Source organism: Acipenser ruthenus, chromosome 29 (assembly GCF_902713425.1).
Source record: "Acipenser ruthenus chromosome 29, fAciRut3.2 maternal haplotype, whole genome shotgun sequence".
Lineage (NCBI taxonomy): Eukaryota > Metazoa > Chordata > Actinopteri > Acipenseriformes > Acipenseridae > Acipenser > Acipenser ruthenus.
The window spans coordinates 4,432,327-4,459,884 of NC_081217.1; the positions used below are offsets into that span (position 1 = coordinate 4,432,327).

At 40.1% G+C, this 27,558-nt stretch overlaps 1 protein-coding gene across 4 annotated transcripts in view; it reads left to right on the forward strand.

Moving 5' to 3' along the window:
- The first annotated feature begins 1,474 nt into the window (after window positions 1-1,474).
- The window catches only part of LOC131702061 (nuclear receptor coactivator 3-like), a 42,641-nt gene continuing 16,557 nt past the window's right edge, over window positions 1,475-27,558 (forward strand). Inside the window, exons 1-2 of one of the 4 annotated variants that reach the window (XM_059003697.1) lie at window positions 1,475-1,606; window positions 26,219-26,277. The gene's annotated coding sequence lies outside the window, so the exon portion shown is untranslated. Of the gene's footprint in view, window positions 1,607-23,480; window positions 23,607-26,218; window positions 26,278-27,558 lie in introns of those variants that run through there. The other 3 variants (XM_059003694.1, XM_059003696.1, XM_059003695.1) reach the window with 3 other exon arrangements.

Sequence of the window (27,558 nt, forward strand, 5' to 3'; positions counted from 1 at the left end):
TGAGTTCAAAAGTCGCTGGACTGATATACAGCAAGCAAGGACACGACTGTGGGATCTGATGCCTCTGTGGGTTTATCTCCCAGCAAGGTTTGTAGACTAGATAAGGTTAAGAAACTGCACATGTTGGCTCCTATTTCTCTGTAGCGTATAACACTACAGCAGTTCTTCAGTGGTTCTCCTCTATAAACCTTCTCTCTTCATCCTCTCCTCTCAACAGCAGGAGAAATCCTACCCTGGTTAGCCGGATATCACCATGGAGACCAGGTTTCTGCTGTCTCCTACAGATCCCGTTGGAGAGGAGACAGGTGCCGTCAGCACGAGGAACCCAGGGTCACACAGCATGCAAAACACTGCCTCATACCAGCAGAATCAACACATCCATTTGGAACAGACATGCGTGCCTCGTATATGAGAGTCTGGCGTACAGTACACTGTCCTTTTAGAATATCAGCCTTTTTCTTTGTTGCTTAGAAGAGACAGAAATTCAGTAAATGTGTTTCACCACTACATAACCCATATCTACAATATATGAAATCCCTCGATTATAATAAAATGTTTTAAAAAAAACTAGCAACAAAGAACCGTAGATTCTGTTGTTAATTGTTTACTGGTAATGTAAACTAAACGGAAGCTTCTCCTCATCTGAAATCCTATGACAATAATATTGATAGTAACCACTGCAACTGTTGGCGTTCTTCCGGGCAGCAAGGGAATTGGAACACACATCTCCAGACAACAGCCACGTGATTGTTTCTTGAACCTGCAGGAATTGCACTCTCTTGACCAGGAAAAAAAGTGCTGGCCATTGCAGGCTTTTCCAACAATAAACAATGCATAATAATAATAATAATAATAATAATAATAATAATAATAATAATAATAATAATAGATTAAATAACATTGATATTATGAATTGAGATTTTTCCAAGGTGTATTTTTTGGAAGCTAAAAGTTGGAGAAAACGTCATCTGTAACTTTAAAATTAAACAAAAATGTTGTTTTACTTCACTATGGGAGCTATGATTACGATTGCCTCACGCCTAAGCCAAACTGCCCCAGGTAATTTAGAATCAACCCGTTTTTGTACCTTAACATAATCCTCCAATATAAATAACTGAAGCTAAAGCCGCAGATTACATAATCATCAGACATGCCTGCATGATACAGCGTATTATCTTAAAGTTGTATTCCCACGCAAGAAAACTTAAAACCTGGTCCACTTAAACAATACAATTCCATAACGAAATTCAGAATGTGTCTAGCCAGTCAGGGTCGTTTTCTCAGGGGTGGTTCTCAGGTTATCTAAAAATAAATGCAGAAGCATTTCTGTCCTGTTATATTGTTACTACAAACCGTCTCCACCGGAGTAGTGTTCTATTCCTGGCATTTTGGGAACTGTAGTCCGTCTTGTCGCAGTCCACAGTAGCCTGTAGTGGGAGTCTACATGGGAAGGACTACTATACCCATAAATCTGTGCATTTTGGGTACTGGCTTGCCTCCGCTTGGGGAGTGTTTCACATTTAAACAAACACAGTGCCGAAGATGGCGGAGAGTTCATAGTGGAAATAAAAGAAGCTGGCATGTTGAAAAGGATATACTGAAACTGGTGAGTTTGTTTTTGTTTATTTTTCATTTTCTAACGTGCGTACGGAGTGTACCTCGCGACGCTATTGTTCGCACAGTAGAATTTAAAAGCCAGGACAATGAGGTGAGACTTGCATTAGCAATCGCAGATGTTCTCGCTAGCTTTTTCACTCTCGTATTCTGCAAAATGTAGTAGTAAGAGTCGTAGTGCAGTGCATGCAATTATGTTTTGCCGATTCAACTTTAAATTGTGCATGACATGTTTTAGCAATGTCATGTTTTTTGCTCCCCTTTTTATCATGACACATGGTTAGTTGGCATTGTATTTATTTTATTTTTAGGTCCTCTGTATTATCGAAGCGAAGCGCTTGTTACCGTGACGAAACTGAATTTGGTGTTTTGAAAGTTAGATCATTGAAAAGAAAAGCAAATAATAAAGGCATCGGTGTATTTTTCCTAGTCATTTGACAGATTAGTTACATTTTGTGGGAAACCTTTTTTTGTGTGTGTGCAAAAGGCTAGTTGTTGCAAACTTACTGGGCTGTTGTTGGGACATAACCTACCGGCCGTGCATATTTTTTACTTTCTCGTGTTTATAAATATTCCATGCCTTACTATCCCTTCCACTGCGATAAATAAAATAAAATATCACCTGCTTTGAAACTTTTTTTTTATTGTAATTTTGGTCGATTACAAGGGAGTGGTTACTGACTTTAATTGCGTTTTATAGTTTGTTTTTTTTTTTAATTTAAATCAAAGTGTAAATCGATTATACTGTATTGATCTAGCACTGAAAACACACACACACGCATATATATACACACAGATATATATATATATATATAAAATTTTAAATCATTGTACATACAGAAAAATAAACCCTTTCTTTTTTCATTTTTATACACTGCAGTTATACCGCCTTTCAGCCCTGTAAATGTAGGGTGCAAAATCGCAGTTACAGTATGTCGAATTATATAATCCCTTTTATTTGGAGAAAGAAAACATGACTGACTTCTTTCTTGTCCGTGGATAGCATGACTAATATTAGCGACTTGCTTATAGTAAAGTGCTCAGTGTGTGTGTGTTGACTGAAGCAAGACGGGACTGCTTACACTTGTTATAAACTGTGGATTGTTGTATACAGTCGATCAAGTATCTCGGCCTTGGTTTGGAGGCTTGTTTGACTCTCTGTATGTTGGATCAATGGGAAGTGGGGGTCTCTTCTGGGTTAATAGATGTGGGTTAATAGATAAAAAGAAGATAACTTCTTTTCCCTCCCTTAAAGACATGTTACTGCTGAACAGGGGGAAGGGTTCCTAATTCTAGGATTCTTGATGGCACTGCTGTTGCCTGCAGTAGTTAAAAATACATTCAGTAAGTTGTTATTATTATTATTTGTTTATCCAAGGAGACTCACAGAGCACTTGCAGATGCATGTTATTTGTAAATTATATGGACAAGTCTTTCTGAGTGTATTTAACAGGATCTGTTTCCCAACCAGAATCTACATTTGACGTTTAGATATTTTCTCTGCAGACGCAAGCCGGAGTCGACTGTGTTTAGCTGTAATTAAATGTAATTGCATCTGATCTTTTGACTGTCGCCCATGTGTGCTTTAAACATGTAATGTCATTTCGAGTGGTAACCCTTCCATAGTGTTGGGGGTTGAGAAGCCTTTTGTTCTATAATCCTCCCTAATGTGTTGTAGACCACTGGCTGCCTAATTTGGTTACAGTGTGGAAAAGCTCACCAGGTTACTGTTTGGATGAAACATTATTATTATTTATTTCTTAGCAGATGCCCTTATTACAAGATCACATTTTTATAAACCCCATTTATACAGTTGGGTTTTTACTGGAGCAATCTAAGTAAAGTACCTTGCTCAAGGGTACAGCAGCAGTATCCCCCACCTGGGATTAAACCCACAACCCTCTGGTCAAGAGTCCAGAGACCTAACCACTATTCCACACTGCTGCCCCATTCAGTCAGATGTGAAAAGGGTATTTTGCGTTGAAAACCTTGTGAGTTGGATTTTATATTAGAGTCAGTAGTCTATTTCACGGCCTTGTAAGAGATTAACCAATAGGAACATTTCTTTCTTTATTTTATTTTATTTTATTTACATTGGAGTTACTTGGTTTAAAACCAGCAAAATGATCAAAATCAACTGAAGGTCATATTGTTTTCCTTGCGGTGAACAGTGCACCAGAATATTAAGAGACCAACGTACCTGTACATGAAAATGAAATTGCATTTGAAGTGTGCTGGATAAATTGCAATATAATGTTAAGATCCACACAGCATCTGCGTCCAGGTTGTGTTTTATGTGGACATGTGCTGCATGTTTGCCCTAGTGCCTGTATACTGCACAAAGCCACCTGCAGTACCTATAAAGACCATTCTCAGTACAGGTAGGTCCCTTGAGTGGTCGTTTTGAGCACCTTTGACTGTAGAGGCATGAATGAGATTAGTTACCCCTGGCGAGGCTTGTGTTCGTGTGACTGACTGGAGCGTTTGCAAGAAAACCCATTACTCACTATTTCTTCCAGCTGCGGTGTTCCCAGTATCTTTTTCAACACAGTCATGGTTGTTTTTCTATATTCATTCACACGTCCTTGGTCATAAATCAATGTTGACCAGTTATTGTCATTTGACATTGGCCTATTCAACGGGCCTTCTATGAAAATGTCTTGCGAGCTTTCGGCATCTGCTATTATAATAGCATTAACTATACAACTATAAAAAATTAGACATTTTTGCACCTCTAATGGGTCTGTAAGAGGTACATTGTTGCATTGTCCAGGGGCAAATACTCCAGGAACATCTCCACATAAACCACATCTTCTACTGAAGTCGCCCCTAACGTGACTCTTTCCTGAAGTCGCCCCTAACGTGACTCTTTCCTAAAGTCACCTCTTGCATGACTCTTTAAGACTTTGGTGTTTGTTTTATTTATTTATTTTTTAAATGTAGTGCTGCTGTTACCAAACAGAATACATTCCTTCATATTGGAACACAAAGGAACATGTACGCGTTGGGTACAAAAGTTGATTGTCAGGCTCTGACTTGGCAGCATGCCAGTGCGATAGTGTTTTTTTTTTTTTTTTTTAAGCCAGACCTGTTTGACGTGAGTAGGTCAGGATTTTTTTTTTGGTTTTTGATTTTAATTTGAAGGTAACCACCAGTATATTGATACCCTAGATAGCTTCAATCTTGTTTTGTGATGGAGATCAAATGAGTAATGAATTGTAACCCAGGTTAATCTGATTAAAGCTTTTAAACCTGTTCCTTGTCAGCTACCTACTGCATCTACCTCCGCCTTCCGTCCTGTTTTATAATCCTGTTCTGATCCTCCCAAACATCTATTATATCAGGTGCTCCAAAAATAATCAGAAAACTCATTGATTCTGAGAAATGAGTTTCGAAGGGTTTGATTATGGAGCTCAAAGGCTTTAGTTTATTTGTATTGATTTGGAGTAGGTATATTGTACATCACACTGCAATATACAGCTATAGACAAAGGTTTACATCACCCTATAGAATTAACTCATTTTGCTTCATAAAGTCGAGCAAAACCTGTTGAATGACATTACGTTAACAGATTGATTTACATACCGCTTTGTAGTTTTCCATATACTTATGAGAAACGGACAAATTGAAAAAATGTGACGTTTTGAAATCTGTACTATTAGTATGGCTTCCGGTAGACCTTTTGTAGTTTCTTAGATTTCATGATGTTAAATAAAAGATCAAAATGAAGGTCCTATGTTGTTGTTGTGTTTTTTTTAATGTTTTTTTTTCCAGTTTTTTTTTAAAAATTGTCTCCATCCTAAAATTCTAGGTGATGCAAAACTTTTGGCCATAGCTATACAGTGCCTATTAACAAGAAAATACACAATTTTCTGCTCTCACTCCACCCCTCAATCTCTGATCTAAAAATATTTTTTTTTTTGTTTGCAAATGTTTAGGTTCTGCTGTGTGTTACGTTTTGGGTTAAAGGTCTGGTTCAACTCCTGCCATCCTGACATATTTATGACCTGGAGAACTATCTGTCTAAGTAGATCTCCAATTAACAGCCTTTTCATTTGCCTCATAAAGACAGGAGCCTCTTAAATCACATTGAACATGAGTTCTGAGACACTGCCGGGCTGCTTCACAGGAGTGGCTGCACGTGGAATTCTAATGAAGGGATGTTCTGCTGTGACATTGATGCATCCAGTGATTTTAATGTGGGGGTGGGAAAGCATGGTGCAGACAGGCCAATCTCCCTGTTAACAGTATAGATCAAACCTGCAGGCTAGGTACTGCAAGGCAAACCCTGTCGGAGGCAACAGGAAAATCCTTTCCCAGTCAATCACCTGAATATACCTGCAGAATGCCACGAGACTGGAGCCTGGCTTTTGTGGTTGGCAGGGGCTGGCCTATTTATTTTGAAGGTTAGATTTGTAAAAATCATTGTATGCTAGCTGCTGAATAAATTGCGAAGTCCGAATCCGAGCAGACAGAATGAGCTGTTGTTCTGTTTTGTGGTAAGAGGCCCCTTTTCTGAAGTGTCACTCTCCATTAAAAAGGAATTCATCTTGTGCAAGTTTCATTGGTTTAAGGAAAAGTCCTGCTTTTTATTCTTTTTCCAAATTCGCGTTTTCAAAACATCTGCAAGCTGCAGTTCATCCAGAGGAGACTACAGTAATTGAATCATTTTTTTTTTATACAGTTTTTGCACTTGGTAACTCAAATCATGGCGTGATCTGTAATTTTGTTATGTTTACCAGTTCTATTTAGCAGAGGTTTGTTTGTTTACTGTTTGCTGCACTGAAAGTGGTTCGTTTTTTATTTGTCAGTCAGGCATAAATGTCCACTTTTTAGTTTAGCAGAGTGGGTTTGCAAAGAATTGAAAGTGGCAGCCTTGCCTTTTCTTTCTCTTCAGGCTGGGTGCAGTTTTAATTTTTATTTTAGTGGTTGCCCGACCTCTCTTCCAGGAGCCAGAAATCCTAGTATCTTTTCCTTTATAGTATGTAATCCCTTTTAGATGGTGGGCATTTAAGTAGTGAACTAATAGTGCCCTGTATGTCACTGTATTTAATGCATTATGCATTGTACCTCACTATCTTGTAAAGCACTTTGTGATTGTGGTCCACAATGAAAGGCGCTATATAAAATAGATTGATTGATGGAAAGAATAAATGCAAGCTATGATTACTGTATGTGGAGTGAGAATTGACCTCTGTACCTGCTTTGGCTCAATGAGTTGTTGTGATTTGCTTTAATATTTGTATGAATTGAATGGCTGAGATTCTTGGTCCCTGGTCTAGCAGGTTCTCAAAGGTGTTTTCTACATGATTAATTGGTGTGTGTGATCACCTTTCACGCTTGGAGGTGACAAGATGAGTCACTTTTCAGTTTTGGGTGGTTCCTAACTTTGTCATGCTCTACGAGGCCCTTTTCTTTAACGTTTATAAGGATGTTAACATGATTTTTACTTTTATGGGAGTGCTTGTTGCTCTCAAAAACAACACAACAAAAACCTGAAGTTGTGGGTTGTGTACTTGTTAAACTAAATCGGTGTTACTTTACAGTACAGCCCCTTTTACAAACAGGTTTCAAATCTCTCAACCATGATGCATTTCTCTGAAGCCAAGTCCTTGAACTGTTGGTACACAAACAGGTTTTCTTAGAAGTGACTCATTCTATGTACTGTAGGGAAAAAAATAAGATAAAAACAAATACAAGCCTTAAGTCTTAAGGACAGTTTAGCAAGGTGTGCCAGCAGGGAAATAGACAATATATGAAGAAGGTTTTGGTTTTATTACCTGCTACTATACTATAGAAAATTTCAAAGTGTGTCTAGATTTAAAGTTCTGGACTAAAACGGTTTTGAGGGGGAGCCACAGACTTTTTGGATCACAGCCTATTAAATTTTCCATCGCTTTCCCCTCTAAACCAAGTACTGTAGGCTCTCATTGTGCCCTTGGTATTTCAGAAGAGAGTTGTCTGCTGTGAGGGGAATTTTATGTCGAGCCGCTGGGTTGCCTAAATGTAAAATATGGCAACTTTTCGCTCAGTTAAAGATTCTTGAGCTGAACAACAACCAATTGTTTGGTGGAAACTGAATTGGTATTCTTGAATTATTTTGCTTTATGAGCTGGTATTGAAAGCATGGAGCACGCTGTGCAAGGAAGGAGAATCATTTTGTTAAATTTCATGTAAGCTAAGCATATTGCAGTGGTTTTATTGGGATGAGTTGAGAGAAACACTTTTTTTTTTTTTTCTGTTTTCACAGAAGCATTCAAGGGATCCTTTTAATGAAGTTATCGAACGTGTTGTCACATGTTCAGTTGATTTTTACCAAGTTTGAGTCTGTCTGGGTGCAATCAGCCTGATATGTTGAGCTACACAGTATGACTGCAGTGATTAACAGTAGAACTAAGTATAATTAGATTTAAAAAAAAAAAACGCCTACAAGTCAATTCGTATCACACCCAGTTTTTTAAATTATTTTACTACTTTTGTAGCAATTGCTGTAACGAGTGTCCTGTTTGTTTGTGTAATTTTATGTAATATTTTATTGTGTGTGTGTGTTTGTGAGTGCACACAGTGTTTTCGTTTTGCATTGTTTTTTTTTTTAGCTGAGACTGAACTCTGGGAAATCATTGTGGAGCAGATGCCTCTTCAGCGCTTGCTATCCGGTTTGTTTGAAATAGGTTTGAGTGTCCGCCAGTCCTGCCTTCTTCTCAGGATTGAATACTGTCTGAGGAGCGGGGCATTGGTGCCAGTATTACTGAGTGAAGTGCTTCATGAGCAGGGCTGTTCACTTGACTTTTGTGTGCCTTTGGTTAGCAGTTCACAAATGTGAGAGAAATCCCACAGTGTGACGTTCACAATGTTCAAACAGCTACAGTATAGATTTGTGAAGATATGCCATGGTAGATATGCCTTGGCAGATATACTGTTTACCGTGGTAGTATCTGAAGTCAAAGCAAAGCTTGAAATATCTTGTATCGACTCCGCAGCCCCTAAAACTAAAACAAAAAAACAATGCTCCTTTCCTGGTCACATGCAGATGTTTATAGTTGCAGAAAACGTAAGCTGCACACACCGGCTCCTTTGCAGTGACGTTTGTTTAAATACAATACAGTACTGTACTGTGTGTGTGTGTGTGTGTGTGTGTGTGTGTGTGTTTTTTTTTTGTTTTTTTTTGCCATTTTTATTAATAACGTGGCAGCCTAGCTAAATTCTGGGAGTGTGTTGTATCCAGCTGTTACTGGTTGTGTGAAGCGAAGTTGCCATAGCAACACAGTCCTACATGCTGGCTCAAGGTCGTTCATCTAGCATTGTTAAACTGACTCTGCACTCAACAGTACACACAGGATGCATACAGAGCAAATCACTGGGTAACTTCAAAGTAGAAAATCGGGATCAGTGTTTGGGGTGTGGTATGAGGAAATTAACCCCCTTTCTTGGTTAAATCTAAGCCTTCAGGGGTCAGGCACTGTGTTCATGCAAACTGATGAAATATTTAACTTGCCTCTGTGAGTAGTCATGTCTGCAGGGTGCGTCTGCAGTTCGGGGGAAAGCAGCTGTCGGATTCTGATACAATAAAGTGTGCACATCAGGGCTGGCTGGCTGCTTGTCAGTCGCGGTTATTGATTACCTTTGCGGTCTCCTGCAGTACTCCACCTCTCCTCTGTTGTGATCAGTCTATTAGAGTGGCGGGCCTCCTTCAGATATTTCTATTGACAGCAACCAGCTATATATCGGAGTCTTCGATGACTTATTGTCTGTTTTCTCTTCAGCCTCAGTAGATTTAATTTTTTTTTAACGCTACAGATTGTACCCTTTGTAAGCGATCAAATCCTAATCATTCAGATTTTCCAAAAGAATGGTGATCTTTGCTAGCTACTGTAATCCTCTGCTGGTACAGAGCAGTACATGTTTGACTGCCGTTTGGCTCGGAGAGGAGTGAGATCCTCTTTGATTCTTACCAGCCTGATGTACATGGATTGTTTAGAAGTTTAATGAGTTGATGCAGTCATCAGTAATCCCAGATGCGACTCCTGTGGGCCACACCAGAGGCCTAATAAAGCTGGCGTTCCGGCTCCCACGTGCAGCAAACCTGCTTCAGCAGTTAAACTGTTAACCTTCCCTTCATCCACAGCTGCAGGTCGCGCTGCCGTTTGGTACAATCGCATGATTCGCCAGACATTGTCATGTGATACTGCTACAACACAAGTGATTGGATAACAGCATGTTGCAAGGATTCAGAGCTGTAGAGCTGTGCCATTTTCAGTGAGGGATTCAAGTCTCCGATTTTCGGTGAACATGTTTCGCTTGAAGCCATTTTTCTTTGAGGGGCTTGCCTTGGTGCATGTGCTCCCATTTTATTACCCTTTGTTTAGATTCCCTTCTTTTAATTAATTAGAAGACGGTTTTAGGGGAGAAACTGTCGAGTGCTCAACAAGGATTATGAAGCACACTGTAGATGGTTCACAGGGGCTTTAAATAAATCTGTATTCCATCCAAAAATGTGAAGCATTTCCAAAAAATAAAGTAATAAGCTTGAGCAGCTTGAGTAATTTTAGATAAATCTAAAATACATTAACTGCATATACCTGAGATGGACAAAAGACAAGGTAACGTTTAGCTGACATATGTCATATGCTGGAGATAACATTTCAGAAACTAAGCTTTAAAATGTCAAGGTTTCTGTAACTTTATATCTGTCTTGTGGCGCGTTCAAGCCAAACCAATAAATTTCAACTATCGTGGGTGGGGGGAAATGTGTGTGAAACGTGTGGTTTTGCGGGCCCCTCAAGCTCTCTTTGGGGTTCTCTTTTAGCCAGGTGTTTGTGGCATACACTCATAATAAACCAAACCTAGGACCTGCTTTTCAGAGCTTGGTAAATGGATTTGCAGTAAAATGTACTCCTGTATCCATTTCAATGAAAGAAGGGGGAACTTTAAAAAAATAAATAAATAAATAAATAAATAAATACACCTGAATGCATTACCTGTTGCCCTGTAGTGGGCTAGTACGTAGTCTTGTGATCTAGTTTGTACTTTTTGGTTGGGTGAAAGATCATTGGCCTTGCCTTTACAACTTTATTTTTTAGACCTTTTAAGCCACTAATAAACAGGCACTGTTACAAATGTACAGCAACAGGTAAGCCATTTTCAGGTGTTATGGGACCCATATGTTTTAGACAAGGAAACGGGAGAAATGTATCCTTTCACCAGTACTTTTGATGATAGTTGCTTCTCATGAGACCAGACCCTCGCACTTGGGTGAAAAGATTGCTGTGCAATAAAACTGTGGAATGGGCTGTAGCTATAAGATTAGTGTTTATTTGCCGAATGAAGCAGCCTTGTGAAGAATGTGTGATTCTTGAGCAAGCGTGCAGGTACTTGAGGAAATTGGTAGAGTGTGCAGCGTGTGGTCTTGCCTCAGCTCTCACTCTGTAAAGCCTTGTGGGGGAGGGGCGTTCCACATGTATGTGTGGCTTTTGTTATAAAGAATCAGTCTTGTGATTACTGAGCAAATGTGCTTCAGGTAGGAACCTTTTCTGTGAAAAGTTAGTAATTGCATACAACCAGGCAACTTGCTTAATGCACGAGGGGGTGTCTTCTCTGCCACCCACACTGAGGGTCCTGCATGCTTTGGAAGTTGCAATGTATAAATGCATACAGGCAGCATCAGTTAACATTATTACAAGTATTTTGTTGGTATGCTGCATGTTGATTCCAGTATTGACCACAGCACATGAATGACCTCCGTCATTTGCACTTGGTGACAGACCAGGAATTGTCAAGGGCTGACCCTGACACCATGAGGCCTCTCTCTTGCAGTGCAGGGTCCCAGGCAACAGTTTCTACTTCTTGGTCTCCCATTTTTTTTTCGAGAGGGGACCATTAAGAAAAAACATACAATTCTGAAGTGACCTCACAGGCACGTGGCAATAAGAATTGCTCAGTGTTTTGTGTGTGTGTGTTTTTTTTTGTAGGGGCCTGTAATTAACTCGATACTGTACTGTTAGAAAAATGTACATTTTATGTCCGTAGCTATCAACATTTTCTAAAGTTAAACCAAACAGTACAAGCACATTTTTTTTGTAATGCTTGGTGTAGCACAATAACCTGTTGGATTTCAAAATAGACAATAAATGAATTTGGTTTATGCACGAGTATGTGCTTGCTGATTTGTGTGTGCTGCATGTATGCTTGAATGTGCGCATGTGTTTGCGTGCGTGCTTGTAGGCGTGAGGATCTCATGAACTGTCCTTGAAGAATACAGTGCCTAGATACTGAAAACTAGGAGGATTTCACTAAAGGCAGATCGTCCCAAACAAATCTGTGATTAAATTTGATGCAACCCTGCAAGATTCAATGAAGAAACAAAGGACATGTTGGTTTATGGCTGAAATGTCCTCGTTTTTATAATTTACTTTTCAATTTAGCTTGGAGACGGTCTGGCAGTCTGTCGTACTTTAGAGGAGAGACTGAGCTGCCAGTGCCACTGCTAGTTTCAGACAGGTCTAGACAGTGATAATCTCATTTTGACTTTGTAGCATACTGTACAAGGAGTAGATCCGTTGTTTTTTTCTGAAAGGATTATAATTGATTAGAAATAGACTGCACACTTCAGTTATGTCCGACCGTATTTTAAAACTGATTTTATTTCATTAATAAACATATGGGTGTCTCGCGTACGTGCCTGTGCATCGCTTTGAACTAAATGACATCACATGCTTGTGCTAATTTGAAGTACTGTAACTGCTGTAATCTGCTTGGTGTTTAGCACATACTGTTCACCCCCTGTATCAAAATGCATGTACAACCCAAGTTATCGGGTTGTAGTTACATTGCTGGAGCTTAGTCAGATAAAGCTCATCCAATGACTGTGACCCTGCATACTGTACAGCATTTCAAATCCGAGAATAAACCCTGATGTCTTGATCTTTTCCTCGTAAAACAGACCGACCCTCCTACAAATATGTTGCTTTTCGTGTCTCTGAGGCAGAAAGAACACACAGGAAGCCTCTTCTCCAGTGCTGCAATGCTACTGTAGATAGTGTTTTTAATGTGCAGTTTGTCTTTGCACACGCTTCTCAATGGCAGTACGTGCACAGGTGCGCTTGCCGTTGAATTCCTATCTATTTATTTTGTGCCTAATGTTTTCTGGTAAATAAAGGTGTGTGTGTCTGTGTGTGTGTGTGTGTGTGTGTGTGTGTGTGTGTGTGTGTGTGTGTGTCTCTGTCTGTGTGTGTGTGTGTGTGTGTGTGCGCGCATGCAGCGGCAGTCCGGGTGAAGTGTTTCAGCTTGCCAGGACACACCCGTCAGCCCTTCCCAGATGTGATTCCGTGCAGAGTGCAGCTGGAGCAGGGGGCATTCCGCAGGAAGCGTGGCCTTGGCTTTGGAGAATACACACAGGAACAGGGGGGGGGAGGGTTCCTGGTACATGCAGTATTACTTGAACATTGAGTGAGAATTCGATGAAAGTGAGCAATGTCTTCCTGTAATGTGTAAGGCTTTGTTTTAAAAAAACCACTGCGGTCTTGTATGTTTTGACTGGGCAGTCAACACTAGATAATGGATACTGTACTGCACACTTCTTTTAAAAATCCACTTTTGCAGTAAAAAAAAAAAAAAAAAAAAAAATCAAATCCCTGCAGATCTCCTGTCCTGTTTGGAGAAAGATCTTTGACTCGAGTGTTTGTATGTAGTGCAAAAAAGTACGAAACTGAGCTGGGAAAGTCCCATTTTCTTTGGGTGTTTTGTGAATTTGGTGATGGGTGGAGAGTTGTACTTCCTGGCTTAGTCTTCTGGTAGAAGAGGAAGCTGCTCTTATGTGTGCACACTTCAGTTTAATTTAACTACAGTGATTTTCATCCTAGTGATGAACTTTCTCTCTGAAGAGAAAGCCCTGCAGGAACAAAGCTTGGTTTTCCTGCTATACAATCTCAGAATGCGCAGCGTCGGGGTGGATCGGTAAATGGCCTCCAGCTCCCCTCTTTGAACCTTTTTGGGTTGCATGCTGCAGCAGTTGGAGCCTTTTCTAGGTACAGCACTGCTGTACAAGTTTAGGTCATCTCTGTCTCATAGGTACTGCTCTGTATGTCCCCTTCGGTCACATTTTTTTTTATAACATTTTTTGAAATTTGTAAAGAGTTTGTGTGAACTCTATGGAGAAGTTGCCCTGCCGGACCTTCGAAATGCATTATAAAATTGATACATACAGTAGATAGGAAACTTAACAAGGTACAATTGTGACTGAAGGGGATATACTTTTAAATTTAAGTGCTGTCCCAAGAACCGAAAGTAAATGCATTCTGGTTTTAAACAGTACAGTACTCCAGCCTGTCTAAATTCTCACATTTTCTGATTTTAGCATATATATATTTTTTTAATTCCTTACACTCCTAACCAGTTTACCAGTTGCAAAATGTGTAAACAAATGAGAAGACTAGCACAGTATATGTAGACGTTGAGTGACACTGCCTAAAGAAACACTACCCACGGTGGTACTTTGGGGGTTAACTGGCTTGATTGCGGTAGCGGCAGTGGATACTGTAACCAGCACGTGCACAGTCTGCCTCCCCCAGATGGAGCCTCTCTGTCTTCAAGCAAACTTATATAGATTTTTTCTTTATACTAGGAACAGAGCACATTGGATACAGTGCACATTTTAGCAGTAAATCCGTTGACCAAATGTTCATTTTCCTGGGTTGTTTTGGTTCTATATGAAGCAGTGTGCTGCCTGAATGATGCAGATTCTGTGTGTGTGTGTGGGGTGGTTTTCTTTTATCTCGTCTGCAATGCAAGCACACGCATACATATTAGAAACAAATAGGACCAAATGCTTCAGAAATATACTGTGTTTTGAATCCTTTAAAGAATGTATAGCTAGTGCTTTTCTATTCATAAAAAGCCCTTTATGTAAAATAAAAGTGCTGCAGAGTTGGAAGAATAGGATTCTTTAGCTGGATAAGAAAGTAGCAAGAAAGACTCCCGCTTTTGCTCTTTTGGAGTTAAATTCTTTGAATGGGTTAAAGTTCAAGCAGAGAAGCTGTGCGCTCCGATTGGTTAGCGAAAGGTGAAATTAAAACCACAGTAAACTTTTGACCCCCGCAGAAGCTCTTCAGAAACGCCCAGTGCTGGCGTGGAACAGAATTCTCTCTCTCTCTCTCTCTCTCTCTCTCTCGCTCTCTCTGTCTCTCTTCCTGTGTTTTTCATGTAATCGTGCAGGCCTGCATGTGGGCTAGAGAGAGAGTGAGCGACTCGGAAGCAACAAAACATTGCAATTTAATTGCAGAACTTTACATTGAAAAAAAAAAAATCTTTTACCATCAGGAGTCCATTTTAACTGTTCACGTTTTCCTTCATTATTAGACATCAAACAGTTCAAAAGCCCCTGGAATGATTTAACAAGATTTTTTCAGCCTAAATGGGTGGGTTTTATATGGGGGGGGGGGGATTTACCATAGTCTTATGTCTGCAACGTATCGCAAGTCATGAAACATTTAAACATGACTTGCCTCATACTGTACTTTACATTTAGAACATGAATTCCTGTAAGACTCTCATTCCTTTTTGATAATAATCAGTACGCGACGGGAGTTGAATGCTGTTTTTGATATGCAATGGTTAGGAAAAAAAAATCCAAATGGTTTGACTTACTCTGCAAGGTTTTAGCTGTTTGTCTGTGTTTTTGTGTGTGAATTTGAATTTGTTATTTAACTGGAGTTGTGTAGCAGCAGGGCTCTCTCTGTGTGGGATGAAAGTAAAAGACAGAAAAAAATTACAATTGTTAATGGTGACTTCCAAACTGAACAAAGGAAGCCATGAAAGACTATCCAAACGCGGATTTGAATCTAGTGTTCATCAAGGAGGTACCTCCAGATGACAATGACATCAGCGGCCTCCTGCCCTGCAATCGGCTCCATATGGCCCTTAATATATGGATTTCACATCGCCTTTCTTCGCAATGTATTTTTCTTCCTAAATCCAATTACTTTACCCTTAGAGACAGACCATTCGATCAACTCTGTGAGCCCCTGCCAATGGAAGCTGAGATGGGTACTGTAGAAATCATCATTAAGAACCTTGCGTTGAACCTGTACAGTATGTTAGATTTCTGCTTTCATACACAGTGTACTGCAGCAATACTATGTCTTGGATAAACATACTGTAGCATCGTTGGGGTGGGATGAGAGGGGATAATGAAATCAAACACGCTGGGTGTTTGCTGTTCTGTCTGTGTGTGTGTGTGTGTGTGTGTCTAATGAGAGAGCTGGAAAGACAAATGCTCGATTTTAAATTGACAGCAGCAATCTGTTGCAGATGTCCATGAAGAAAAAAAAAAAAAAAAAAAAAGATCTGCTTGGCTATCGAGTTTTAGCACTCGCAGTTCAATACATAACCTGCGGGGTGTGTGTGTGTGTGTAGTTATTGGTTTTTTTTGAGAGAGAGATGGGAATTTTCAATGTATTGCATTGCAGAGTGGTGTGCATACTGTATGTCAACAATTGGTCTCCAGGGTACTGTACTGAACTCCCAGAGATGTGTATATACACAGCGACAAACTGGAATACAGGCCAAACAATAATATACACAATATTTTTGTTCAGTAAATGTCAAACAATAGCCTTGACTAGTACTGTAATTCTGCCCCTGTATCAGGGATTTTGATGTACTGTAACATAATTTACTAATTTTAATTCTTGCCTTGGTCAAAAGTGGTTTGATCAGCTTTTGTAGCCACAGTTGTCTCAAACTAACTGCCAGTCAACACACTGTAGTGTGACGTTTGGAGAATGCAACTGTATTTTACTGTACAATTCCAGTAGAAACAAAAATGAAAGCAGTTGTTGGAATAGTGGAACAGAAATTCAGTTTGCACTGAGCACAGTGGTAGCACATCTGCCTGTAACAGAGACATGTTGACAACCTTTGTTTGTTCCAGTTTTCTTTGCGCTGACCCCCCCCTGCTCCTCTCCACCGGTGCTTCTGAGAAGACAGTCTTGCAGTATTACATATCAAATGTGCGCATAAAGTTGTACAAGATGTAATCAGTTTTATTCATGTTGCGTCTTAGTGAGTTTAAGCAGAGCAAGCTCTGAATAATGCCAAAGAACACAAAGTTTCTTTTTAATGCAAGCCCTGAGAATGTCACTGTCACTGTAACCCCTAGATTCTCTGTCTCCGCATTTCAAAGCTAATGGGGGGAAAAAAAATGTTCTTTTAATTTTAATTCCTGAAAGACACAGCCTTCTTGACATTCTTTATCTGTAAATCCCAGGGCTTAAGAAGAGAGAATTGTATTATTAATCAATACTGGGGGACACACATTGAAACGGATTGTAAAACTGACTTTGAGGTAAGTTGCCCAGAACTTTGTGTCACATTAAAATAATGCCGTTTTTATCCTTTTTTTTTCTTTTCTGGGAACTCATGAGAGTACGCAATGTTTTGCTTAAAGATTACAAAATATGGGCTAAAATGACCAAGTATAATATATAGACTACTGTCTGTGTGCATGTGTACACAACTGGGTCATTAGGTATGATTTCATACAAGTTTTCTTTCTTAAAATTATTCAAATTCCACTCAACTAGGGAAATCGAATCGCTGGGACTTTCCACCAGCAGTCCGAATACCAAGACTTGAATTTTGAACTGAAACAATTATTTATTGAATTGAATTGGTTTACCTTTTTTGAGCAGTGTAGAAATAACTCGGCAGCAGGGAAGGTGCTTCCTCCTGTACAGTATGTGTTTGATCACTTGGCAACAGCGAGTCCCAGAAAACAACCTTGTCAATAACAAACCCAGACAGGGTGGGCAAGCTGATTGATTGACCTTATTACGGTAATTAGAACCTACAGTAGATCCCACAGGGCCCCTTTTTACAGTTCAATAAAATTGGTATCTTGGCTGCAGTTTCATTCACATCCTATAATTTAGATTATAAATAGTTGCAGCAAATGTTTCAGAACTGTAATTTTCAACAGAGAGGTATCATTTTCCATTTTTCGATTTTATTTTGAGAATCGTTAACCAAAGCCCTAAATTATAGCTCTGTTTTTTTTTTTTTTTTAAAGAAATACAGCCTGGTCTGCAACAGCTCTGTACACTTATTTGCACGGCCGATGAAACTCTCTGTGGATGTGTGGCTTCTCATATGTTGAAGCATCCTGTTTTAAGAGGCACTTTAGACCGGGGATGTTTGCTTTGATTGATAATGCCAAACACTGAGATCACCTTTACAGGACTAGAAGCAAAAGTCACGCAAAAAAACCTTTCCTGAAACATGCCCGGGTTTGGAGCAAGGTTGGTTTTATGTTTGCACTCCCAGACTCATCTGTAAACTGTGCAGTAGTGGTTCAAATCGTACGCGTTGCTTATCCAAATGATGTTTGTGTAACGGGGCCTGTTTTTGGTATTGTGTTTTCATTGTCAGTCGAGTGTCACGTTGAGGGAGGGTATCTGCGTGTGTTTATTTCAGTAATGTACAGCACATGATGTGTGCCGCAGTAGACCTCAAAGACCCTACAGAGGAATAGCTTGGCAATGCTACTGTGTACAGTGCTTGTTACTGTACAGGTGAGGGTGCAAAACCTGACCCGGGAATCGGAACAGTAGACCAACGCTCTAATAGCACTGGTATCAGAACACCATGGTGTGTGTGTGTGTGTGTGATCGAAGTGATCCAAGTGCTAGAAGAAATTGCTAAAAAAAAAAAAACAGTACATCCATACTGTATATGCAGAAGACTTGCAGCAATGTGCATTCCAGATCGTTTGATATCTGACTTATTGATGTGTTCCACTACACAAACATTTATTTATTTATTTATTTATGACTAGGCTACAGTAGCTTTATGACTTGGCTATGTTTGCAGCTTCTCTGTCCAGACCAATTTGATGTGATCCGTTTTAAGTATTATTTATTTATTTATTTATTTATTTATTTATTTATTTATTTATTTTAAATATACATAAAATCTGAACTTCAGTGACAAGTCCAGCGTTCTCAAAGTGTGAACTAATGAGAGCTGAAATGAGGTGCTGTAGACACACTTGTGGTGGAATGCGCAGATACACTGCTCCTGTCTTCTACTGAAACAACAGTACTGTAAACTCCACATTAGCCATCCGAAAAGTATTTTCCCACAGGCCGTTACAAACTTTAAATGTTTTAAAGGGCCAAAGAATGCATCATGCGCATGTAATAAAATCTAAGGCAATAAAAATATAAGTGCATTACTATTGTAGATGCGAGTTTCAAGTTGAATTTGGCATCCTTGACATACTGTGACAGATGATTTTAAAGACCCGTTTGCCTTTTAAATGCTGTGTTCTGATCTGTTTTGGAGGGAATCGGATCACTGCACTTGAAGCCTAAACGGACTGATTATTTTTTTTACTTCTGCACAGTTCAGAGGCTTGGCAGAGGTTCACGACAGCCAACACTTACTGTGGATAAAGGGAGCTTTTAGAAAATTTTACAGTGCAAATTTTTATTATTTATTTATTTATTTTTCCAAATAGTCGTCCGTACACACATGCTTGCCAAATGTCAGCAAGCACCGGTTCTATTGCAGTGCCGCCTTGCTGTTTGTCTCAAGCAAGAGACAATGGAGCAGCATGCAGAATAATGTGAGTGTGTGCTATGCATATGAAATTCATGCTGGACACTATTTGAATTGTGTTTTGAGTTATCTATGCCTAGATCCAGTTTAGCATTTACTGTATTAAAGCCCCCCTTTTTTCTCAAACATAATTCAGTTGTCCAGTGTGTCCTGAACAGCTGCATGCCTGCACACCATGTGCATTTAAACGGTCAAATATGCAGTGCAATCTACAACAAGGAGTTCCACGTCGTGTGCTGTACTGACCTGAAGCATGGACTGTGCATACGCATGTGTTATTACTGGCCATTGCTGGAGCAGTTGCTGAACGACTATTCGCTGTGATGGAATGTTGTCTTCAAACAGGGAAATTTTCGGAATAACGTCTCAATGTGTTTTGCCATTGTAAGGGACACTGTAAAAGTCACAATCGCATGCTCGCTGTTTTCACGTGACATAGGATTAACCACGTGTCACTATAATTAAAGCCAATTTTAAATGTTTTTAAATACTACTGTAATTCAGAAATGAGTGCTGGATGTTTTTAGGGAACTTTCTGTATTGTACTTAGCCGTGATCCCACGTACTGTACAGCAGTAACACCAGTGTGATAAGTGTGTGGACTTGCAGGGACAAGCCCCCACAGTAACTCTTTCAAGAAGTCTGAGCTCTACTGTTATTTTTTTTAGCAAAACGTCAGAAGTGCTGTAATTTTTATAATGAATCTGTGTTTTTGCCATAGTTGATTATCAACCTCCAATATAGATATATCCATTACCAAAATTGCTCACTTTACAGGTCACACTTAAATGGACTGGGCAAAGGTTTTAGTGGTTTGAAGCTTAACTGAACAGGTGTGTAGGTATTGCAAGACTCCCGCTGCGTAGCAGACTTGATCCATTCCAGGATTTACTGGAGCTTAACCTCTTCACCTCCTCCTACTGTGTACTGAGGAGTCACTATCCTGCTTTTCTGGTCGCATGTTGTTCACTGAAACCTTAGAGCTTTGTAAGATGGCAACGCTTTGTAACTATTGACAAACGCAAGATTTTTTTTTAATGAGTTGCAGTAATTTTAATATTAAGAGATTAGATTGCATTTGTTTTGGAGAGTTCCTAAGACCTCACCCTTCCCTGCAAATTGAAATTATTGGCTCCCTATGCTTTAGAACAATTTCTCTTTAGAATTTTGTCCATATCTTTAATAATTCTGTAACATAAATCTGCACAATTCTGCTCTAGAAAAAAAAAAAAAAACTACTCCTTGTGGTCAAGATCCTCTCTCTCTCTCTCTCTCTCTCTCTCTCTCTCTCTCTCTCTCTCTCCTCTCTCTCTGTCTCTGTCTCTGTCTCTGTCTCTCTCTCTCTGTCTCTGTCTCTGTCTCTCTCTGTCTCTGTCTCTGTCTCTGTGTCATTTTGTCCTTTTTCTAACAAAGTATTCTAATCCTTTTGAAAACAGGAAGTCATTTACAGCACATTCTCCTTTTCTTTTAAACTTTGAAACTCCAGAGCGCTGCCTTACTTACTTTTTTTGTAGTTTGTAATTAAAATGAGTGGGCCTCATGCATTTGGCTCCGTTTGGGAGCACACATGTGATGCCAAGTGTCTTTCTGGCACAGTTTAAGCCCTAATTCCAAAAGAAATCGTTTGATGGTAAGATCCAGGCAGAAACAGTAATTTTTTTTTTAAAGGAATACTGTACTTTTCTAGACAATGATCTTTTTGATACATTTTTTTTTATAACATGCATTACATAGAAGCACTTGACTTTAATTTTTTTTTTTTTTTTTTTTGGAAATCAATTGGCAGAATGTTCTTGTTATCTCCAGCATGTTTATTTAGCAGACGCCTTCATCCAAGGCGACTCAGAGACCAGGGTGTGTGAACAATGCATCAGCTACAGAGTCACTTGCAAATACGTCTCACCTGAAAGACGGAGCACAAGGAGGTTAAGTGACTTGCTCAGGGTCACACAATGAGTCAGTGGCTGAGGTGGGATTTGAACCAGGGACCTTAGAACAGAAAAATGTCGTCTTTTTTTGCTTGAATATACATAGGGCTTCTGATTTTTGGTTTTAACCGATAAAACACCCCCCTATACAAAAATAAATAAATCAGTGGATAGCCAATAAACACAGGAAAAAAAACGTAAAAACTGTGGAAATGGTTAATCTATTCACATTGACTTTACCCTTTTCACATAAAAAATAAAAATAAATAAAACCTACTACAAAAATAATAATAAATACATTTCCCAGTGCTGCTGGGCAATGTCCCGCCTTCCTGACTTGTATCTATCATTGATTCGTTCTGAATACTTTAAACCCGCCCCAACTACAGAGTGACAGCATATTCCTGCATTTCTATTGGAGACTTACGAGACTTAAAACGAGATTACAATCAGGATGGAGGCTTGTCAGCAGGATTTAAAGCTGTATTACAGTTAAGATACAGAGGATTTAAAACAGAATTGTGGTGAAATGTACAAAAATGCCTACACACACAAACCCCAGAAGAATGTGACCGTTGACCATAGGGATTTAGTTGTGGAAGACAGCAAAGGAAAGAAGGTACAACTTAAGTGTGCAAGTACTATCGAGTTACTATACATATTTTGACACAAAAAGAAATGCTCAAGCATTTTGGAAAGTAACCGAAAACACTAATTTCATACAGTATATCAAAAACGAAAGCCCAGAAAAAAAACGATTTACATAAAACTCAAATAGCTAAAAATAAGCACCGAAAAATACAATTAATAAAACCCCAAAAAACAGAAGCCCTAAATATACAGTACTGTAGCCTAGTATATCTTTAATTTGATCAATTCTAGAGAATGCATTGTTTTCTGCTGAAATGGACAGTTTTTTATTAGTCACAGTGGTAAGGTTTGTTAAATAGAAGACCAGGTGCCAAGTTGTGGCTTGGCATATATTTGCATTTTCTCTAACCTTCTAACTGCTGTTGTTGTTTGAGGCCTTAAGTAAGAAAAGTCACTGAAAGTTCAGACAATTAAGCTTTATATTTATGTACGTATGGATGGAATGGAAAAAGTTAACAGGCTGACTGATACCATACCATTTCCTGTTGTATTTGGTGTTTGGAGGTGGGGGTAGAATATTTTAGAAACCATTCTGTATTGTTAGTTTACTGAACAGTACTTCCACAAAATTGTGCATTCATTATCCTTTTTTTATTGTATGTTTTTTGCATACGGCACATACTGTGCCGTATATTTCTGCAGTGACAACATGAAATGAAGTTTAAAAGTCTCCTGTTGGAGCCAGTGAAAGCAATATCTTTTTTTTAGTTAGTTGAAATGTATTTTAGCCAATCCTCCAGACTAATTTCTAAATTGGACAAATTTACTTCTAACACTATTCCGTAATATGGGAGGTTTAATCGCCCAAGGTTTGGAATGTATTTCATGAGCCAAAGTTCAATCTGCAGTGCAGTACTGGCTTAAAAGGAATTCTCTGCAAAAATGTCCCAAACTATCCCAAATCTTGTGCTGAGTTTATTGGAGTTGCACATTTTAACAGATTATACAATGTACTCCTGTGTACAGTAGGGGACTGCCAGACTTACTGCTGGCAAACAGGGATAGCAAAATGATGGCTGGTCTCCTATTAGTGTTCCTCCATTCGCTCATCTAGAAACGGCATCATGGGTAAAAGGAAGCTTTGCAGGGATGCACCTGATTGGATGCCATTGTGTATGCAATGTCGCTGACTCTAATCCATAGGAATAACTGTTCCCAGGCCATGGCAGTAAACACACGCTCAGATCATTTATTGTCTGCAATCGGTGACGCCTTTCAGACAAAATTAGCAAACTAGAAACTGACCACCACACTTTAATTTTACAGCTGTCCATTTTTATATTTTCTTAAATTTCTTATTGAAGGTAAATACAGAAATGTACAGTAATACGATGATGGGAGAGTTTTTCTAATCCTACACCTGCACTAAATACCTGGAGAGCCTTGCATGACAATACAGGGTACAGCTTCAACAGTTCAAAGTCTTGCAAGGACCTCAGCTGATTCATTCTGTTTCTGTAAATGTGAGAAAGGGGAGGAGAGAGCGACATTATGCAAATGAGAGAGATCAGTGTTGCCGTGAGCAGGTTTCCAGGAAGAGGCAGCACTCTGGCTGCTTACTGGGTAGAGACCATGTGAATAAAGTGACACGGGACGGCTAGTTTTGCTTGAAACGCTTCCTGTGTTTTTCCTTGGGAACAGTTTTGTTTTTAAGTGGGAGACGGTGTGGATGGGCGGGCCGGGGTGCTACTGTATTTTCAGGAGCTACCAACAACCAATTGGTGAAGGCTGGTCCAACAGGAAAGGATTTGGCAGGCAGCCCTTCAAACAAACAGAGTCTTCAGTGTTTTCAGTTTGTAGGTAAGGATACTGTATTTAGTCGGTGTCTTACTGAGTTTCACTTTTAACCCATTGTCTGGAAACACTGGTAAACAGTCAACTATTATCATGTTATAGCACCTTGTGTATAAGGATGGTATTGTCAAGCTTACTTGTATATTTAAATTCTATACAGTATATACATATGTGCTTATCCAGCAGTGCATAGTGTACTTTACATATACTGGATCACATGTTTATTACTTCCTACAGCTTACCCAATTGTAGTGAAATTTGGTTATTGAGTCCTGGAATATGTAGGGTAGTGGCAGTTCTCCACTGCTGTTCCAGGTTCCCATAAGGTTTCTGTTTAGGGCAAGCTGCCCGAAGAGGATGAATGTTGTACTCGTCTTGGCTCTTGCTAGGTTGCAGCTTCATGCATAAAACATTATGACTCCCTCTTGTGGACTCTGTCTCCAAAAGAGTGGTATTTCAACAAGTTATGTCACAAATTACGATATTAACTTTTTACTGTGGATGTTTTATACTGTACGTTGTTAAAGTGATCACACATACACAGTCATTTTACATTCAAGCCTGAAACAAGGGAAACGAAACTAAAGAGCCGATACTGTAGTGCTTTTGCAAGTAGATTTTGTGACAGATCTTAATTTAATAATGCAATAAAAAATAAACACAGGATGGATATTTTTGCTACTGTATATCCTGGCATCATAACACTGCAGCAGCATTGGGGTTCATTGAGTCCAGGCCAGCTCTGTTACAATCTGTCCAGGGAGGTGTGTGCTGTTCTGTGCTGGAGGCTGGTACTGTACAGGGAGGTGTGTGCCTCTGTGTGTGCTGTTCTGTGCTGGGGGCTGGTACTTTACAGGGAGGTGTGTGCCTGTGTGTGTGCTGTGCTGGGGGCTGGTACTGTACAGGGAGGTTGTGCCTGTGTGTGTGCTGTGCTGGGCACTAGGGGCTGGTACTTTACAGGGAGGTGTGTGCCTGTGTGTGTGTGCTGGGTGCTGGAGGCTGGTACTGTACAGGGAGGTGTGTGCCTGTGTGTGCCGTGCTGGAGGCTGGTACTGTACAGGGAGGTGTGTGCCTGTGTGTGTGTACCTGTGTGCTGTGCTGGATACTGTACATGGAGGTGTGTGCTGGGCTGGAGGCTGGTACTGTACAGGGAGGTGTGTGCCTGTGTGTGCTCGGCTGGGGGCTGGTACTGTACAGGGAGGTGTGTGCCTGTGTGCTGTGCTGGAGGCTGGTACTGTACAGGTAGGTGTGTGCTGTGCTGGAGGCTGGTACTGAACAGGGAGTTGTGTGCTCTGCTGGGTGCTGGTACTGTACAGTGAGGTGTGCTGGGCTGGAGGCTGGTACTGTACAGGGAGGTGTGTGTGTGCTGGGCTGGAGGCTGGTACTATACAGGGAGGTGTGTGTCATGCTGGAGGCTGGTACTGTACAGGGAGGTGTGTGTGCTGGGCTGGGGGCTGGTACTGTACAGGGAGGTGTCCTGGGCTGGGGGCTGGATGCTGGTACTGTACAGGGAGGTGTGTGTGCTGTGCTGGAGGCTGGTACTGTACAGGGAGGTGTGTGCCTGTGTGTGCTGTGCTGTGCTGGAGGCTGGTACTGTACAGGGAGGTGTGTGCTGGGCTGGGGGCTGGTACTGTACAGGGAGGCGTATGCCTGTGTGTGTGTGCTAGGGGCTGGTACTGTACAGTGTGGCTTCCAAGAAGAGTCACAGTCAATCAATACCCATCAACTGAGCCAATTCACACTGACATAGTTAATCTGTCTGGAAGAAGAAAACAACTCTACAGTACTGAAATACAGACCTTGTATTATTAAGGCAATGGGAATATAGTGGAGGCCCCCATACATATTTTATATTTGTGTAATTTAAAGTTGGAGGACCAATTAATGTAATTATGATAACCTGGTTCAAACATTATTTTGCACAAGTACGTTCTGCACACAGTATGTCACTCTTGCATTACTTCCATGTACAGTGTAGAACTGTAGGTAATCTGCTTTTTTCATAATAGTGATCCAGCAGCCCAGATTTAATTAACAGCATTGGTGGGTGAAATGGATATATTGGTCACACTTGTTGATAATGAAAGAAAGCACTTTCAACCAGCTGCTCTGGGTAAGAAGGCTAATTGTTATTAGTGTGTTTTTGTCAATAGAGATTATGAAAGTAGCTGGCTACTCTTTTCCAGCGCTCGCTCCCTCCCTCTGCCATTAGCTGGTTAGTGAAGTGAGTCTATTTAAAGCAGTGACTCACACACATGGCCCACATACTGACAGGGCCACAGCAGTTACTTGTATGTACGAATAAAAGAAAGCCCTCAGACTGTGTCTCTTTGCTCACAGAACAAGCATGTTGCTATAAGCGTGTTCCTGCAATGTGGGACTGCTGTTGCAACATGGGGCTTGTTTGACCCTGTTCGTTGTCTGAATGTTGTGCTTGTCACTAGACCTGCTGTGAAGAGGTTCTCTGCATGTTCTTGGCAACGCCCAGTCCACTTAACTGTTTAAAACACGTTATGTTGCATAATTGCATACCTGTTTTGTGTCTGCTCCAAGTGCTGACAGGGATTTTTTTTTTTTTATTAATCCCCTTTTGGGTGTTTTTCTCGCTCTCTTTCCAGAATGTAATGCTGAATGAGGATTCTGAAGTCTGATCACATCGTTCTATGCTGGTAAGAAGGTAAGTCGTGGTGGGCCACTTTCTCTTGTGATTTTTCAAAAACCTTTTATGTGTATTAGAGATGCCGTTTTTTGTTCTCTTCTAAAACAAGACTCCCTTCACAAACATACAGTGGTGTCAAGCGTGCACACGATTCACTTTAGTCAGCATTTAAGCAGTGTAGAAGGTAGTTTTATTTTCAGTGTGTCAGTCAGGCCTAGGTTGTGCTTCTTTGTGAATTGGAAGTCATCTAGTTGACTGCATTGCAATGTTCTTTTTAGACTTGCAGAATGTAATGCAGGGCTACCTGGCTCAACCAGTTCACTGTGGCTTGCACAATGATTATGTATGAGGTTAAATACTGGGGGGGGGGGGGAGACGACGTCTGAACATGAAGTAAGTGATTGTAAATCACTCGAGCTTCTCTGGACCCTTACTGCCTGTCCGTGAAAGAAAGAAAATTAAAATAAAGGTAGATTACTGTAGATGTCTCCTCCCTCCGAGCCAGTGCTGACTTGGAAATGGGGCCAGGCCAGCGTGTGTGTGTGTGCGCACGCGCGCCTGCGAGTCTCCAGCGAGCCTGCTCTGAATCTCTGCTGGAGCGCACACACAGTGTCACATGACAGGAATGCACCAGAGCAGGACAGAGCACCAGACAGTGAAAATCAGAGTCTGCTGCTCACTGTAGTTGGCTGCTGTGCAAAATTGGCAGGGCAGCACTTTTCAGCTATAATGAGAGATTTTTTTTTTTTTGAATAACTAGCACCAGCCCTGTAAATGCCATTTTAAAGATGGGTGCTACTATATTCTCTGCTTTTTTCATGCTTCTAATCCTTTTATAATATTGGACTGTCTGAGTTTTCTCTTTTAATATGTTTACTTCACAACCAGGATATTCTTTTATTCTTTTAAAATGTTTGACTTTTTAATGTTAGTTGAACAATAGTTTTTAATATAAATTATTTTCATTATTTAAATTGATGCTGATTTGGTAGAATTGTGACAGGTACATTTTTACTTCATATATGGCATCATTTGTTTGCTGAGAGCACCATTTGCAGACTGGGACTTATCTAGTGTGTATTTCATCCTGCACCTTCAGAACTTTGTCAATAGCCATTGCAACCAGTAGTCTGTAGAGTAGAAAGAAAACACAAGTGTATGTCTTTCTATATTACTATATCTAGCAATTCATTCATACATTTGTAAAAAAAAAAAAAAACTTTCTAAAACCTGCCTCTTGCACTGTGAGGTTCTTGGACTTTTTTTTTTTTTGGTTTTACCTCAAACAGGAAGCTTAAT